Source organism: Emydura macquarii, unplaced genomic scaffold, assembly GCF_026122565.2.
Source record: "Emydura macquarii macquarii isolate MOO-44397 ecotype Brisbane River unplaced genomic scaffold, CSIRO-AGI_Emac_v2 contig_1644, whole genome shotgun sequence".
Lineage (NCBI taxonomy): Eukaryota > Metazoa > Chordata > Testudines > Chelidae > Emydura > Emydura macquarii.
Window position 1 is genome coordinate 22,433,379 of NW_027131781.1, and position 16,558 is coordinate 22,449,936.

The following is a 16,558-nucleotide window of genomic DNA, read 5'->3' on the forward strand; positions in this document are numbered from 1 at the left end:
AGAAAAGAATTAACTATCAGGAACCAGGAACTCCTGAGCAGAGATGTGTGAATAATGGATTTTTCAGTTTGCTGCCAGGTGATTGGAATTTTTAAAAAATTCATTTCGAGTTAACCTGAAAATGAAACTTTTCAGAATTTTTAATGAAGTGGGAAGAGGTGGGTGGGGAGAGTTTTGGGTCAAACAATACTTCCATTTGACCTGAAGCATTTCATTTCAATGTTGAGCTTTTTTTTTTTTTTTTTTTTTTTTTTTTTTTTTTAAGTTTAAAATTGAAAGAAGTTACAAATGAAGTTGTTTCAGCCCAAACAAATTGAACATTTCAGAAGTATTGAAACAAAACTTTTAGACTTTTTCCAAAAAACATTTTTTGGCGGGGCGGGTGGGCGGGGAAGGGTTGTTTTGAGACAAACCCTTTGGTGAAACGGACGAATTCATGAAATATTTTGCTTGGCTGAAGCCACTCCTTTTGCTGAAAAAATAGTTTGGTCAAAATATTTCACCCAGCTCTATTCCAGAGTTCTCATGACAGCTCTGTCACCGATCTGCAGCATGGCCTTAGTCCCAACACTTGCTCTTTTTGCCTCACTGTCTCCATCTGTAAAATTCAGGTGCTCACTTCAGATCCGCAAGAAAGGGACAAGAATCATGTTGAGCCACATAGTATAACTCATGCAAGGCCTGCATCTGATCACACTCAAGTAAGGGTTAAGAAACTGCACATCCTGTAACTGAACGTTTTCTAGGTAACACCCAGCAGCATACAGCACATGTAATCTGATGCTGGAAGGGAGGTAAAGGGGGGAGGGGGGTGTTAGAAAAGGGTGAAATTAGTTTCAACCTCTTATAGTGTAGAAGTAGAAAAGTCTCTTATGAAAAATGTTCTAAAATAGAGAATGAACACAGAGTAGAAAGATTAGAATCCAGATTGCAGTGAACATCCTAGTCAAGAACATGTTTGCAGAGGGGGTGGGGCGGTGTCCTTTGTTTGTGCAGGGTTTTTTTTTTAAACACTTACAAGAAGTGGTTATAAAAATAAGTGAATGATTGTTGTTTTACTAAGTCAGTCACGAGCTGAAAACAAAAAAAATGTAATAATCAACATGAAAGACTAGTGTTTACATACACTAACTTGACTCAAGTAGGTCCGCACCCTGGCATTCATGAAATTAATATGTATTTCTCCTGCAATCCCCATACCACTCAAAAGAAAGAAGCTCTATTTGAGAAGAAAGGAAGATGGAACATAACTAAGCATTTCATCCAGCTTGTATTAGCAGGCTATAGCTTTGGTGTGGGTGATACGTATGCTGGTTTCACTTTTTGTGAGTACGCATGAAACTGGGTGCCTATTTTTTATCCAAGAAGTATTTAAACTACTAAAATACTAAAGATAGCAAGTGTCCCTCCTCCTTCCCCCCGGTCTTGAAAGAGGCATTTAAAAAAAATCTAAACCAACAGTTTAATCTGACATTCTGCCTTCAGTATGAGAAGAGTTGGAAATCCACTGTTTTTTAAATAGATTGGTGATCCTTATCTGTATGGCAAAATGGGCTGATGAGTAAGTGCGTTTGTAATCTCAAAGAGACTGCAGTTTACAGGAAGCTGCGATAGTGATGAAAAGGAAGAATAACTAACTGTACCACAGTTTCCTTACAAAGAAGGATTTTAATATACTGCTTGATAGGATATAAAAACTATAATGCAGTTTCTAAAGTTGTCTGGATATTTTTCTCTGAGTATAAGCTTAACAGTCATGCTTTTGTTCCTTGCTCTGGCTGATCAGCAAAAATACTGCCTTTTAAAACTTATCTCTAAGACTGGGAACTTTCAATAAAAAGGGCACTCTGCCTAATTCAGAGCTTCTTTACAGGTACCCAATAGGACAGAGTTCTCTCTCTCCCCTTCCTTCCATAAAACACTGTAAAGCTTTTTCCTCACTATGTCTTTGTCTGGAGCAGAAGTAGTAAAAGGGCTTAGGCCTTGTCTACTCTACAAAGGTTTTGCTGGTATAGCTATATTAGCAGAGCCCTTAGTGCAGGTGCAGATTATGCCAACAGGAGGAATTTTTCAGTTGATATAGCAACATCACCTCCCCGAACAACATTACACTGTGGGTTTTGCTGGCCTAGCTATGTCTGTCAGAGAAAGTTTCTTCCACACCCCTGATTGACATAGCTCTGCCAAGATAACTCTGTAGGGTAGACTTGCCTTAGCTAACACATGCTAGCTAAACTATATCTTTTGCACACTGTAGCTGCACAGTAACACCATTAGCTTGATTTTAGCTCATGTACTAACCCAGGCAGAAGCCTAAGTTAGAATTTGACCAGCTAACTTTGGTGCAAAATTTTCAAAACCACCTAAGTGACAGGCTCTTCATTCCTATTTTTAAGAGTGAGTAAGCACTTCAGAGCCTAAGGCTATGTCTACACTAGAGAGCTTACAGCAGCAGCACAGCTGTACGGATGCAGTGGCACCTCTGTAAGATCTCTCCTATAGCTGCTCTGTGCTGTCAGGAGAGAGCTTTACCATCAACATAATTAAACCACCCCTAACATGTGGGATAGCGATGTTGGCAGGAGAAGCCCTCTTACTGACATAGCACTGTCCACACTGGTGCTTATGTTGGTGTAACTTATGTCACTCAAAGGTGTGTTTTTTCACACCCTGAGCGACATAAATGATATGGACATAAGTGGTAATCTAACACAGCCTAAGGCTCATGAGACTAATGAGTTTAACTAGCAGGTGTTAGCTAAACCCAACCACTTTTGCTGTCAAGACAATAGCTATGTGGACGGGTTAGACAGGAAGAATTTATTATTTAGCATTCTCTCTTGGCCAACAGACAAACATAAAATTGCAGTCTTGCATCTCCGATTAGATTTTGTCTGACACAAACTGAAGGAACACACCTTTTCTTGGGTGACAACCACACATTACTTTTGTCCCATTACTGCTTGGCCTGCTCTTGTAGGGATGTTAATGAAGGTTGACTGATCTAACTCCCATGTACTGTTGGGGTTTTTTTTTAAAACCATCACCACATTATGTACTGTCAATATAGGATGCGCTGCATGTCCCCTCGCATTCAATTTCTCCTTCAGTTAAGCATGTCCTACCTAGCTGACATATTTCTTCCTTCATTTCTCTCTACATCATCTCACAAAAATTAAGATGCTTTTTGAGGTATGCATGTTTCTGAAATAGGTGATCAAAATGGGTTCCCTTCAACTTACGTCCCTCCCCACCCACCAAGAATGGCTGCCTCTAAAATGCTAAAAGGTCTGATGAAAAGGTCAGGTCTGCAAGGCACTGACTCATGGGGGTTGAATGTGTTCAGCACCTTGTGGAATCAGGCTCCAAACCTACAATGCAAAATGCTCCAGTGGAAAAACACAATTTACTTTATAAACAAATTGCAATTAGTTTTCTGTTGTACTGGTAGGTCAAATTAACTTCACATTTGCAAATAAAAATAAAAAGACGCTTTAACAGTATAAGAACAGGTTAAATCCCTCTGTAATATCACTTAAATATACCTTGTTTAATCTGCTTAAGACAGGATTCCATTCTAGCAGCTTGCTCTACGCAGCCTCTCTCAATAGCTCTTCCAGAGGATTATTTTGAGTTTCTTTCTGAAACCAAAACTTCTAGTTTCCACTGCACAAACACAGCAAAAGAAATCTATTGCTATGTCTATGGCATTGGGACATTGTATCTGCAATTAGCAATGTAATAAACAAGCAAACATTGATTGTGCTTTATAGCCAAAACACATTTCAAAACCCATGCTGTCTCACTGTCCAACTTGAGGCTAGTTCCTGCTCCCGTGGAAGTCAATGGAAGTTAGGCTAAACTTCAAACAGGAGCAGGATCAAGCTCTTGCTGTATAGTACTCAAACTAGGAAAAGTGAGGACATTCTCCTGTGTCCTCCTTCCTTTCCATTTTGGCACCAGTGAAAAGCAAGTTCAAGTATGGTATAACCAAATGTAGCCACACAATTAAAGCCCCAGTATTAGCAGACCTATCATGTTTAAGTACTGCTACAGGAGCATGTCAGTGAGGTATGTGATGTTATGCACCAGTAGCAGCTTAAAATACTGGAATCCTGCCAGAAATAAAAGGACCAACAACTCATAGCAAAACCAAAACAATGTTGGGTATGCCCTGGTGTACACTCAGTCCCTTACAAAGTCTGGTTTGAAATCAGAAAATAAATAACTAAATGATCTGCTTTATAACCTGAAAAAAGAAGTTACCGCCATACACATTTTGGAAATGACTGAGTTCTACTTAAAAAGTATAAATATCTGCTGTAGGAAGGCACTATGTGCTACTGATAACCACAATTACTATGCACTTCTCATGCTAAGGTTACAACATTAGTAATTCCACAAAACAGCAAAGTTACATAATGAAGACCGGTGTTGTGTGTATTAATTTTAAGCGAATCCCTGAAGTTTTCACAATACAATGCAAATTTAAGTATAATGCAGCCATCACCATGTGCTTAAAGGAGGAACATATAGTCGTCCCTTACTAATTACAAATCTGAAACATCAGCTTTAAAGACAGGTGGAGAGAGAGAGAACTAAAAAAGCACATACCACTTTTCACAGGCATTAAACCAAGTTAGCTAGCAACAATATGCTGCCTACAAAAATAGTCTGATTTGGGTCAATCTCTAGCCAACAAAAGCCATCAATTTTTTTGGCAAATCTATTGGCAGGCTAGAGAGTTTCAGTCTGTTACTAGTCCTCATCTCTGATGCTAGCCTCCACTCTACTTTGTTTGAAAAGGTTGTTTTCTTCCTTCTCAGTGCTCACAGCAACCATTTTCATTATAGCTCTCTGACTGAGCAGCTAGGAAGACTGAATGGAATAACCAACAGTTATGAAAGCAAAAAGATAGCTGTCTTCAGGTTGACCTTGATGTGCACATGCTGTTCATTTTCAGGGCTGTATAGCAGCTGTCAAGCCAGTCTAGACACTTCCAAGTAGGTTGAAATGGAGAAAAAAATCTTACATGTAAGTACTTCTGCAAAACAGTCATCTACCCTTCCAGAGAGTGCTGAGTGCTGCCAACTTTGTCCATGCTCTTAACAGCAGTGTTTCAAAAGCAATAGCTCAGGGAAAGACACTGCAACAATCAGGAGTACTTATTGTTTTGTGATGCCACCCCTACAGGTAGCTTTTTCCATCACCCACCATGTGATCCACCAATAAGAGTGCCTGAATTTCAGAAGGGCAGGCATAGAATTATTTGGTTGATTTATGTGTGATACTTCTGAGTGAATTCTGTGACAAAAAATTAAAAATTCTGCACATTTTATTTGTCAAAAAACACAATATAATCATGCCCTTTTCAATTATTTTGATAATTTTTTTCAAAATATCTGTCAGCAAGTATGTCTGTAACAATGCAGACAACAAAAAAAGATTCAGGAAATCTCTTTTGACAGATAGATTCCTTACTAGGCATATTAGCACATCTATCTGGCTCCGAAGAGCAGATGGTAATATAGTGCACTCCTTTTCTAAAGATCACATCCATCCCAGATGATTTGATTCTTATAAGCAGTTGATTCTTACAAGCGGAGTATTTTAATTAGTGTAGGAATGATTTTGTCCAAGTGGCTTTCATCACTAAATGCGGTTGACTATTATATCAGTGATTCTTACAAATGGAGTGCACTGTACTAATATTTCCATGTATGTGAAGCACCAAAGACTTTAAGGGTATGTCTACACAGCAAAGAAAAACCTGAGACTGGCCTGTGCCAGCTGATTCAGGAGGGGGGAAGGTGGGCAGTCAGGCTGCAGGGCTGTTGCATTGCTGTGCAGACTTTGGGGCTTGGACTAGAGCAGGAGCTTTGGGATCTTCCCACTCTGCAGAGTCCCTCCCACCGTGCTCCAGCAATGAAACAAAGACTTTGGGTCCCTGCCCCTCTGTGCTGGGGGCATCATGATAGTGAGCAAGAGGGACAGAGTCACGAATGCACGCCCCACCCTACCCCCTGATCTAGGTGTGGGGCAAGTAGGCTCAGTCCAGCAGGATCCAAATGTGGAAGGGCTTAGTAGAAGGGATCTAGGTGTGGGCAGCTCGGTGGGGGGATCTGGGTGCAAGGGGGATCTGGATGCACAGGGCCTCGCTGAGGGACTCTGGATGCAGAAGGAGTGGGGTTTGGTGGGGTGGAGGTCCAGGTGCAGCTGGTTGGAGGACTCAGCAGGGTGCTCCAAGTGCAGGGGGACTGGACTCCATGGGGGGGTTCAAGTGTGGGGGGGCTCAGCAAGGGATGGTCTGGGTGCAGGGGGTCTGGATGCAGGGAGCTGGGGTTCATTGGGGGAGTCTGGATGCTGGGGCTTGGCGGGGAAGGTTTGGATGCACAGGGGTTGGCGGCTGGGGGGCAGCTCCCGATACAGTGACCCCTCCCTCCACAGCTGTCAGGGGATGGGGGAAGGAAGGAACTGGTGGGGGTGCAGAGCTTCCTGCCGCTGGGGGAGGTCAGCCCCAGGAGCAGCCCATGCAGGGGAAGAGGAAGTCCCATCTCATGCCCAGCCAAGCAGCGGGACCAGCCCTGGCATCCTCACACCTGCCACTCCTCAGCTCCAGGCACACAGCAAATGAGCAGAACAGTCTCGCTTGCTCACATGCGCACCCAGCCCTGTGGTGATTTATGTCTCCCCTGGCTGCTTCAGGGAACCCAACCAAGGCACCTGGACTGCTGAGGACGGGCACGTAACCACTCTTGCTTCCTGTCGGAAATCATTTTTCTGCGGAGAAGCAAAGAAATCTGTGGGGGATATGAATCCTGCATGGGCGCAGTAGCACAGAATTCGCCCAGAAGTAATGTGCAATTACCAAAAGTGCATGCACTAAATAGGTATTTTATTTGAACATACAAATTGTAAGCTAAACGCTTTATTGGGAAAGTGTACACCCAGATACCTGATACATGAGCATAATCGTAGTAAAGGTGTGTGCAAGCGAGGCATAAATTGTTCAGGCATTCTAAACAATCATATTTATCACTTGATAACAAATCATTTGTATCCTCAGGTACAGTACAGCATAAAGGGTCTCTGATAGTGGTTACCCATAGTCCTCCTTCAGTGCTCAGACTTTGGAGGCAGGGGCATGAAGCAGAGATCTTTAGTTTATAACTGGGGTTTTATAAGGACTCTTTCTTGGCTATGCTTCCTCCTCAGTCAGCACCACCCACTTTGAAAAGCAGCATTGGCTTAATTCCGCCCTCATCACTGGAATATTGCAGCCATTTTCTGTCACCAACCATTCCCCACTCCAGGCAAATTTTGCCCTCCCTGAGCCCCATACTAGGTAAAGCCGGGTTGAATCCAGCTTACTGGACTACCCTTAGCCTTAAAATAGTATTCTTGTGCCCATTACCATGGTATTTGGGCACCTTACAAGGCTTGAGGGAACAGACATCATACTCACTCCTGCAGCTTTATCAGTCACCTAGGAAACTAGGTTTTAATTAGTTGGTAAGGTCTTGGCAAAGAGGTATATCCTGCATCTGTTTCTAAGGGCTAGTCTACACTGTACAGGCTCTGCTGATACAGCTATATAGGTGAAAAGTTCCAGAGGGGTAGCTGTGTTAGTCTGTATACAGCAAAAACAAAGACAGTCCTGTAGCATCTTAAAGACTAACAAATTTCTGCAGGCATAAGCTTTCATGGGCTGCAACCCACTTCATCAGATGTATGAAATGGAAATCATGGATAGGAGATATATGTATACATCCAAGAGTAAGGAACAACAATGGGGCAGGCAAGTGCTAACAAAGTCAATTCAGTTAGAGTAGATTAGGCCTATTCACAACCGGTGATTAGAAGGTGAGAATGTGTGAACAGTGACAATTACTTCTTGTAATGAGAGAACCATTCCAAGTCCCTATTCAGACCCAGTCTCACAAAAGAATAAATGGACACAAATCAGACATAAAAAATGGTAACATCTGTAAACCAGCAGGAGAGCACTTCAATCTCCCAGGACACTGTAACTGACTTGAAAGTTGCCATATGTCTACAAAAAAACTTCAAAAACAGACTTCAGCGAGAAACTGCACAGCTGGAACTCATATGCAAACTTGACACAATCAGACTGGGTCTGAATAGGGACTTGGAATGGTTCTCTCCTTACAAGAAGTAATTTTCACTGTTCACACATTCTCACCTTCTAAATCAATGGTTGTGAATAGGCCTCAACTACTCTAACTGAATTGACTTTGTTAGCCCTTGCCCTCCCCATTGTTGTTTCTTACCCTTGGATGTATATACACATACACACACACACACACACACCACACACACACACACCTCCTATCTGTGATTTCCATTTCATGCATCTGACAAAGTGGGTTGCAGCCCACGAAAGCTTATGCCTGCAGAAATTTGTTAGTCTTTAAGGTGTTACAGGACTCTTGTTGTTTTAGCTATACAGGTATAGTACTAGTACTATACTAGTAGAGCCCCCCTGGCATAAACGCAGCATATGCTAACAGGAGGACGACTTTGCCATCTTAGTAACACCACCTCCCCAAATGACAATAGCTATGCTGACAGAAGCCCTTTTCTGTTGGCATATCTGCAGTGGTAAGGCGTTTTTGTTCACACCCCAACTGACAGCCACACTGACAAAAATTTGGCCAAGCTCCTGCTTAAAGATAGCAAATTACATAGATGAGGTCCTACTACTAAGAAAGCTCAGCCTTCAACATGCAGATTCTTTGTCCTAAGGACACTGAAGTCCAGTGTTCTAGATGAGTGTAGCTTGCATGGTGGGTAAGAGATTGCCAGGCAATGCCTAAGATAGCATAGCATGCTACACTTACATTTAAATAAAAGTTTATACAGCAATTTCAATATTTTTCTAATTCATAGAATTAAATAAGTCATCTACAGGCTCACAGACTATTGAGGCTATCATGAAACAACTGAGGGCTTTGCTCTTAGACACAAGCTGCTCATTCTTGGAGTTCATAACTAGGAATGGATTAACAAATTCTTACAAAGTAAGAAACAAGGTGAACCTCCATACTATTCCCAGACTGAATCCCCACCAGTAAAAGGTCACATACATTTGAATAAGGAACTCCATGGCTCCATCTTCTGGCTGACTAGCTAATCTACCTGCCTTTCGCAATCCTGCCTTGAAGATTCCTAGTAAAGGTCCAATTAATTTCAAAGGGACTACTCACGTGTAAAGATAAGCACATGCATCTGCAGCACTACAACCTATGATGCTTCCCATTAGCCTCCTTCTTGCCTCCTTTTACTCATTTTTCCCAGATCAACAGAGGCCTTGTGGGGATGAAGAACCAGGAGCCAGTTATTAAGCATTCACTAAAGTAGTATTGTGGCATTTTCAACTCTTTTGTTCCTTGAATTCTCCAAAATTAAGTTCTCTGAATTTCCAAAAAACATTTTCCAAACAGCTGGACTTCTAAAGAAGATTAATCACCTTTTATATTTGCAAAAAAAAAACAAACAAACAAACCAAAAAAAACCCCAAAACCCGCCTATTGGCTTAATTATTATTGGTGAGAAAGTACTGCCACACATACATGTAAGATTGAAGTAGTAACTAGTACATTACCTTTGGACCCTAGAGGATAGATCAGAACTTGAAAACTTTACCAGACATCTCCATTCATAGATATTTATGGGTAGCAGGAACCCTTATGATCATCTAATCTGACCTGCTGCATAAACACAAGACAAAAAACCTCATCCAATCATTTCTGCATCCAGCCCTAAACTTTTGTTTGAACTTACACAATACAATTTAGACTGATATCCAGTCTTTATTTAAAGACTTCAAGCGATGGAGAAGCCACCACATTCCCAGGATAAGTTGTTCCAATGCACAACTTTAAGCCTCACTTTAAGCAATAAATTGTGCTTTATTGTCTATATTCTGCTTCCAACCATAGTCTCTCATTATGATTTTAATACCAACATGTAGGGAAGAAAAGCAGGTGCTGGTGAGAGGAGTGGGGGAAGACTACCAGGAAGGGACAGCCAACCCCCAGCTGTTATGAAGGGCCAGAGTACTAGAATTCCTGTTGGTCTGGACCCTGCTTGGGAACTCCATTTAGTTATCAGCCTCTTTCCCAGTAGGCACCTAAAATCTGAGATTTCCCTCTCCACCACACCAGTTGCTGGAAGAATTATCCCCTCCTCCTCCCAAACCTCCAGACCCTTCAAATCCTCAGTGTTTGGTGAGTGGGATACTTATCCTACTTTTTACCTTTCTTCCAGCTGATGCAAAGTGGAAAGAAAAAGTGTTTCTACTCTGCTTTTCTCTGGCCTGTTTTTTTTTCAGATCCATCTCCCACAAATGCCAGTGACTGCCTTGACTCAGTTTTGTTAGAGGCCATGTGAAATTGTTGATTCTTGTCCACTTCTCTGCTGCCTATAGAGTTCTGAACAGCAGCTGTGAAAACAGTAACAACTATGGATATCAGCAGAAGTCCTGGGCACTTGGTTTGTCAACTCAGAAAACAGCACTGCATTCACATTTGGCTATTTCTTCATAATCCTAAAGGCTAAAAACATTTTTTGAACAATTACAAATTTTGTTCAAAATTTTGTAAAAACTGAAGTTCTGCACAGATTGACTCAGGGTAGCTCCACTTTCACCAGAGAAAGCTGCCCCTGAGCTGTTTGGGAGTAGGCGAATGGACTTTCCAGATCCTATAGTAAGTAAAATCCTGACAAACAGATCACATTGTGCCAAGGTCCAGGGAGCCACAATAACTCAGTTGGAAGAATTATATTGGTTCTATTTATATTACTGGAAATTGAGGTCTGAGGGAGCTATAGATCAGATTAAAAAACCCAAATGAACAGAGATTTTGTGTATATGCTCATAGCTGGGGTGTTTATTTTTATAATAGTCATAGTAAAATTGTGTTACATATAAAACAATATATGGAAGATCAACTACAAAAATGAAGTGTTAGGATTGCCACACCCATCAAGGCTTCATCCACAATGGAGATAAGACTGTTACCAGAATTGGTTTAAAGCATGGCTCAAGCTAACCCAGAATACACAGACCGGGGTGGTGTCACAAATTAAAACCCTTTGAAACACGTATCCATAAATTTAAAATCTACTTTCTGCTGATTGCAAGTGATTGTTTTTGATGTACATTGGTGCAGTCCCAATCTGCCCCCCCTACTCTAGAGTACTGCTTTTTAAATTACTCTGTCTCATCATTAGTGGCCCAAGCAAACCATGTTTAAAATGTGTTTGCCTGAACCAGTTTTAACCGTGTTTAAGCCAGTTGTGTGAATACAATTTTTTATTTCCATCATGGACATGCTCTTCAAGACAAAAAGAAGAAACATGCTCTGGAGCCAACATACCAATCCCAATCCCACAAAGATTTTTGCACATACTTAGTTTTAAGCATATGACTAGTCCCACTGAGCTAAATGAGTTAAGCACAATTTTAAATCTCTGCAAAATCAGTGCCTGTATGCGCAATATGCTAAATACAATGGTGGGAAAACTTAGGGTGATGCAGAATATTTAATTATAAATTTTTCTTGCATTTTAAGCCTATCATAATTTAATATAGTTTTTTTTAGGGACACATACTTAATAGATAAGCAAAGACTTATAAATTATAGAAGATATAAGCAATAGCAACTAATTTGTTGCACCATCTCCAATGCCTATTATACCTTCTCCTAAATTAAATACATACCTTTCGTGAAGTCTAGAAGCTATCTTACTCTTAGTAACTCCCCTTGTATGCAAGCATGAGGTGATGGAGCAATAGTCTAAACAACAATCTATGTGCCAGGACATTAGCTACCTGTTAGTGACAAAGCTTTTCTCCAAAAACAAAACCTTCAGAAAAGTCACTGATTGCTACCAAAAATATTTGTCTATACCTAAAATCCGGTTAAAAATCCCTTTAGCTCAACGTTATCATCTTTGGAAGAAAAGAAACTGAGTGTCCAAGTGATAAATTAGCATGTTTCTGTCCCATATGGTGAAGAAAAAGTTAAAAACAGCAGAAAATAATTAAAACAAAAGCTTCATTGGGCTAGAAGTCTGGTCTTTAAAATTCTAGCCTGATGTTATACCGATTAATTATAAAAATTAAAAATTTTAAGTTACCACCATATTTTTAATTTTAAGTTACCACCATATACCACCAATGCAGAGGGTGAAATAATAAGACCTCTAAAAACAAATTTAATCCTTGGCTAGATACAATAGTATTAAAATGCTGCTATTCATTTTTATTATACTCTTGAGGCAACCTTTCAGCATCAAGAACTCTATGGCTATAGTTGCTTTTCAGTATTTGAATTGCAAATTGTGTTCTTCTGTGCCAGCCAGAAAAACAGTTGTAGAAGTGTATAAGCACCTACCACAAGGGGTCCTGGTCCATGACTAGGAATCCTATGCACTAGATTAATAGAAATAATAAATAAATAAAATAGCTTTGAAAAGGAGTGGGGAAGGGATAAAAAAAAAAAAAAAAAAAAAACCAACCACAGGATACTTGAGGTATGCTAGTTATAGTTTAGAAATTAATGGGTTCTGCTAATTGAGTTTACTCATGTAAATTGAAACATTTTTAGTAGGTCACAACGGACCTGACATCATACAGCAATTCTACAGCAAGTTACCTTGCCATTATTAACTTTTATGTTATGTCCTAATTATGTCCTAATAAAGGTTTTCCATCACCAAAGTATCTAAGCACCAGGAGTTAGGAATGTGTCAAACCATTCATTCGATCAAGTTTACCCCAGTGCTTCTTCCATGCGAGCTGCTAAACTCCAGTCAATCTGAGGAAGATTTTAAACGTCTCAGTGAAACACTCAGGAACGTCAATCAGCATCCATGGGTCATGGGAGATTAGGAAAGGCTCAGGGACCAGGGCGGAGCACCGCAGGTTTCTGGTGGGGCAGGCTCAGGGAGGGTATTCACCAGTGTCAAGCAGCTTTGCCTGAGGCGGGGCTGGGATCCGGCGCCCGAAGTACCCGCTAGGTTTTATTTCGGATCGAACCAGTTGGTCCCCTCGCACCTGGGCAGGGACCACGGCCCGTAACGACACGGAGCGCCCAGGCCCGCCGCCGGACGGGAGGAAGGGAGGAACCCTAACCCTGGGGCTCGCGGCAGAGAAGAGGCAGGGCAAAGCGGTCCCGGGCTCCTCCTCAGAGTAACCTGCTGCCCCGCGCCGCGCCGCCCGCTGCCCCTTGCTCCGCTCCCCGCCCCACGCGGCGCTCCTCAGCCGGGAAGCTGCGGGAAGAAGCCGGGCTCGCAGTCCCCCTTACCTGGCAGCCGCACGCCGCTCTCCCCAGCAAGGCTCCGGGCTCAGCCAGCACCCAGTCCCTCCGGCCCCTGCCCTTTTTTGGGCAGCCAGCGTGTTTTACGTCAAGGTGACATCACTTCCCGTAAAGCCCGAGCGAGCGAGGGGGCGGTCACTGCCCCGCCCCGCCGAGCCGAGCCGCCCGGGGCATCCCTGGCCGCGGCGGCTCTGGGCGGGACGCCGGGAGCGCTATTCAGCTCGGGCGGTGAGCACAGAGCGGGCGGCGGAAAGGCGGAGCCACGCCCTGGGGCGGGACTTTGGAGCCTCCGCCGCCCCTGCTCTGACCGCCGAGTAGTGGCATAGGGCCGGGGGTTGGCTCCCGGCTTGGGCAGCCCCTGGCCCCACGGCTGGGCCCATTCGGGGCAGCGGGAGCCCAGTGGCCATGCACATTTATCGTGACGTTGAACAAGTCAGGATTGGAGCCCCTGCCTGCCACGTGCTGTCTAAACACACAAGAAGGGGCTCTGCCCCACAGGGCTTACCCTCTCCTTAAAGACAAGACACAAGTGTAACAAGCAGGGCTGGAGGATGAGGGCAACTTGTCAACACTCAAACCTGCCCTGCTTATAATTATACTGGTGCTAACTTCTCTGTGGACACACATACAGATTTAAAACGGGGTATAGTGGTTTAGCTTGTCCTGTACATCTAGGCCTTGTGTACAAGGATAGTTGCACTGACACAATGAGATCCTGGTTCAGGAGAAGGGCTCCTAAGTAGGGCAATATTAGTCATAACAAATCAGCTTTTTAAATGATATAGACCAGTGAAACCCCTCTGTGGACACTTATTTCAGTTTGGTGTCTTATTACAGAGGCAAGTGAAGCCACTCTAAGAATGTCCCCACACAAAATTGCACCAGTTTAACTAAACCAGTTAAACATCACATCTTTACTTACTGTGGTGCAATCTTATGTGTAGACCAGGCCATAGACAGGATTAAACTGTTACAAAGGGTATGTATTACACTGTATTGTAAACCCACATTCGTGGGACCCGCGGTTGTGGACTCCGTGTCTCCCAACTTACACCTGAGCATTCACACTCCTGTATAAACCTGGTTTACAATTGCTGGATCCAGGTCCCACAACTATGCTATTGTGTCCATACTGCCCTATGCAGATATTCTGGCTTGAGTTGCATCCACACAGCAAAATGACAATTAGATCTGAGTGTCAGCAGGTCTCGGGCACAACCCCCGCTTCCCTTCAGGGTAGGGGTTTGGGATCAAAACTGAGTCTGAGCCAGGTTTACAATGGAATGTAGACATAGCCATAGTTAGCTATTGCACAGTCTGAAGATGGCTCCAAGGTATCTGCATGCTAACTAATAAATATTAGTTATCCCCAATACTGTACAGCCTAGCTCTTTTAAATCTTTCAGATTTGTGGACCCCACATATACTGCTGGGATTTTCTTACATTTATTATATTTACCATCTGTTGTAAATGGTCCTCAAAGCATTTTACAAACTAGCGCTATGTCTTGCCGCCGTCAGATCAATTTCTCTGGATCGACTGAGCAGCCAGTGAAGACCCGCTCAGTCAAACCAGAAATCGACATATTAAGACCACCTTCTCAAGTGGTGTAGCTCTGCATCGATGGGAACACGGTTCCCGTCGGCGCAGTGCAGTGAAGACAGCACGCAGAACAGAAGCAGAAAAGTCGATGGGAGTTATGCAAGTTTTTTGCGACGCTTGCATAACTCTGGTCGACTGCCGCCAAATCTCTGAGGTAAGTGTAGACAAGCCCTAGGTATAATTAGTACCAATTAAGTGCTACTGCCTCTGGGGAGAGGCCACCAAAGTGGGACACGACATAACACTGCTGAAATTTCTTGAGCATTAGTAGTCATAATGTGGAGAAAAGTGAATAGAAGCTGAACCTTTTTAATTAAAACAAGTTCTCTCCTCTCAATTTTGCTTTTCTTCCTATTTCTCATACAATATATCTTTTCTGAAAGCAGCTCACATTCCTTGAGCATGAGGTAGAGCAGCAGTTCCCAAACTCTACCATGTTGCATACCACCAACATAAAACACCAGCACCTGTAGTACCACCATCTGTAGGGGCAGGAGAAGGAGCGGGAGTGGGGACCAGCGGCAGTGCTGCTTGGGGGTGGGGCCGGGGCCCGGGCAGTGCCGAAGCGGCTCCTGGCCGGCCCCCCAGCAGCAGGAGGATGCTTATCATTGGGAGGTGGCCTGCATATCACTGGTGATGCGCATACCACTGTTTGTGAATCGCTGAGGTAGAGAACTTACTACAGGGAGATAAAGCAGGTTTCCAGGGGTAAACATCTTTGCCCATAGTTAAATTTTGGTAACAGCTAACATTGTGAATATTTGCTGCCCCCTGGCGGCTATTTTCCTTTTAAAACAAACCAAAACAATAACAAAAAAATCTTTCTCCACACTGTCCCTCCGCCTTCTGTGGTAAGACAGGCTCTCTCTTTCTCAAATACTCCCAACCTGGGATGGTAGCATGCTGCTGCTTTTACTTATACACCTTAAAAAAGGAATACACTGAGACAAAGTAATGCAAAATTGTTTTGCAAAGCTGACAGAGATATTGCATGAGCTAGAAACCTAAAAGTCAGACAACTTCAGTTCTATTCCTGACTCTGCCATTGACCTGCTGTATGAGGTTGGACAACACACTTCACCACTTTGTACCATAAATTTCTGCAGCTGTAAAATGGGGACTAATGACACTTAACTCCCTTTGTTGAGCTCTATGTACTTGGTTTTGTAGAGGAGGAGCTTAGTTAGGCTGATGCTTGTGGGAGAGGACAATTTTATTTGGAGAGTAAGTTTTGTGATGGAGAGTTAACTGTCATATTAATTGTATTTTTAATTCATAGTCACGGCACCTAGTGTATAAAATAAACTTTTTATAGTGAAATAAATCAAAATAAATTAATATATAAATGAATAAAAATTATTTCGAAGACAGACTTCTGCTATGCCATAAGATACAATCCCTCTCAAAATAGTTTTGAACATTTTCAGGAACTAATGCTAAATACTAATACTATCATACTAAACAGTTTGGGAATATGCTTCAGTTGTCCATGCTCTTTTCATCTAGCTGCAGCGAGTGAAGAGGGGATAGCACAACTACACACAAAACTATGCACACAGTGCAAGGTAATTTACTATTAGATAAATTAAACAGATTGGCATATAAAATG

At 42.6% G+C, this 16,558-nt stretch overlaps 1 protein-coding gene across 3 annotated transcripts in view; it reads right to left on the reverse strand.

Annotated features, from left to right (window-relative positions):
- The window catches only part of RAB27A (RAB27A, member RAS oncogene family), a 54,304-nt gene extending 40,892 nt beyond the window's left edge, over positions 1-13,412 (reverse strand). For 2 of the 3 annotated variants that reach the window (XM_067555874.1, XM_067555872.1), the window contains exon 1: positions 13,335-13,412. The gene's annotated coding sequence lies outside the window, so the exon portion shown is untranslated. Of the gene's footprint in view, positions 1-3,545; positions 3,577-13,334 lie in introns of those variants that run through there. The other variant, XM_067555873.1, reaches the window with a different exon arrangement.
- Between the last annotated feature and the right edge of the window lie 3,146 nt (positions 13,413-16,558).